Genomic DNA, 2,484 nt, shown 5'->3' with positions numbered 1-2,484 from the left:
CACTTAAGGGGTCATATGGTGGGCTAATAAAATGATATATTAAATTTAAAGTTATGAATAGAACATCGATAGTTTTGTTTTGATATAGCTAAGTTAGACCATTTTCAACATAAGAGAGACTCCAAGCGAATAAACAATGAGGCTTCGCTAAAAAGAAAGTGTAAGAGCTTGACCTAACCCTAAGAGTACTGCCTAAGTTCTAAAACATATGATTCTATTAAATTTCCAAGGTTATAGGACTGATCTCGATTATGACTATAGGAATTATAGAAGAAGAGAAAGAGGGAGGGAGAGAAGAAGAGAAAGAGGGATGGGGTATGGAGGAATGGAGAAGGGGGGAGAGAGAGAGAGAGAGAGAGAGAGAGAGAGAGAGAGAGAGAGAGAAGGAGGGGGGAGGGAGAGGAAGAGAGATCAAATCCAGGACACAATATGACCCTTAGAACACAGTATGACCCCAAACAACATCTAAGGGGTCATATGACACTATATTATCCCTTAGCACACCATAGGACCTATAACAACACCAAATAGTGTCCTAAGGGGTCATAGAACACCATATGACCCTTTAAAATACCATATGGTGTTTTTATGGGTCATTGGTGTCCCGAGGGGTCATATGGCATCCTATGACCCCTTAGGACACCATATGGTGTTGTTATGGGTCGTATGGTGTCTTAAGGGGTCATATGGTGTCCTAAGGGGTCACAGGACACCATATGATTTCTTAGGAAACAATACAACCTCTAATGACACCTAAGGGGTCATATGGTGGGCTAATAAAATAATATATTAAATTTAAAGTTATGAATAGAACATCATACAATAGAAATCAGTAGTTTAGTTTTGATATAGCTAATTTAGACCATTGTCAGCGTAAGAGAGACTCCAAGATAACAAACAACGAGGCTTCGCTAAAAAGCAAGTGTAAGAGCTTGACCTAACCCTAAGAGTATGTCCTAAGTTCTAAAACATATGATGCTATTAAATTTGCAAATTTATAGGACTGATCTCGATTGTGACTATAGGAATTACACACTTGATTTCTTTCATGGGTATGTACCGTTCCAAGCTGTTTGACAAGTGATGATCATCATACACTGCCACTGCCATGCATATAACAAACTTTAATTTCTTTAGGTGACAGGCATTGTGTAACAACATGGGAACTCTCACATACCCACCACTATCATTCTCCAGGAAATCATCTGTGTTACTCTTCCTCTTTCTCTTCCTACTAGTTGTTTCCTTCTGAAAAATATATTGTAGGTACTATGACTCATCATGTTTCTTTGTTGATACTATTTTCCACATCTTCTCTACTCATTAAAAACACATTCGAGAAGAATATTGTTGCAAGTTTCCTTATTTGTCATGGTAATGCACCCATGGTTCAATTTTGAACCCTATTCCTCCTATTCAATATACACACACAAATCCATCAGTCAATTTTCTTAAGAGATCATACATGATAAAAATCAAAGAGGAAGTTGCAGACAAGAAATAAATTCACTTACTTCTATAGAAGTGCAAACACAGATGCAGTGGGGTATGGAGGGAGGGAGAGAGAGAAGAAGAGAAAGAGGGATGGGGTATGGAGGAACGGAGAAGGGGAGGGAGGGAGGGAGAGAGAGAGAGAGAGAGAGAGAGAGAGAGAGAGAGAGAGAGAGAGAGAGAGAGAGAGAGAGACCTTGTATGCATTTGAGAGGGGGAGACAATACACTTATATGTATATATATATATACTTAATATATTATATATTATTATATACATATATATATAAATATTATATATTATATATATACACATTATATATACAATATCATATTATAGACATATTATATATTATATATATTATATGTATATACACATATTATATATACAATATCATATTATACAATAACGCGTACGTGTTGTTTATAGTAAAAAGAGCCCGTACGCCCTGTTTATAGGAAAAAGAGTGCGCACGCACTGTTTATAGTAAAAAGAGAACATACGTGCTTCTTACACCATAAGTACCCCATACACACTTTTTATACCATAAGTACCTCGTACGCGCTTTTGACTATTTAGGCTTGGAAATAGGCCTGGATGACAAAGCTACGGTTTGGAAGTTTGATTTCCCTCCATTTCTCTCATTTTTGACGTATTTTATTTTATCAACTTTGTCATCATCAGGTTTACACTTCATCAAGTGGGTATTTCTAAAATTTCCACCATATTTTCACCCATGTTTTGAGCTTTCTAACCATATAATTTTTTTTCAATTTGAACAACAATAACATTATTATTGAATTTCTTTTACCAGTGTCTTCATAGTTCTCATAGACATAGGTGCACCATTTTTTTAATAACTTTTGATATACTTATCCAAATTTAAAAATCTTTATATATTATTGTAGTGCACTTGATTATTTACAATTTTAAAAAAAAATTGTATTTTTGATTTGTTTAGCGCAACTTATGCTTTGCACATGAACAGGTACC

Source organism: Cryptomeria japonica, chromosome 4, assembly GCF_030272615.1.
Source record: "Cryptomeria japonica chromosome 4, Sugi_1.0, whole genome shotgun sequence".
Classification (NCBI taxonomy): Eukaryota; Viridiplantae; Streptophyta; class Pinopsida; order Cupressales; family Cupressaceae; genus Cryptomeria; species Cryptomeria japonica.
The sequence above is the reverse complement of the archived record's forward strand: the minus strand, read 5'-3'. Positions refer to the sequence as shown.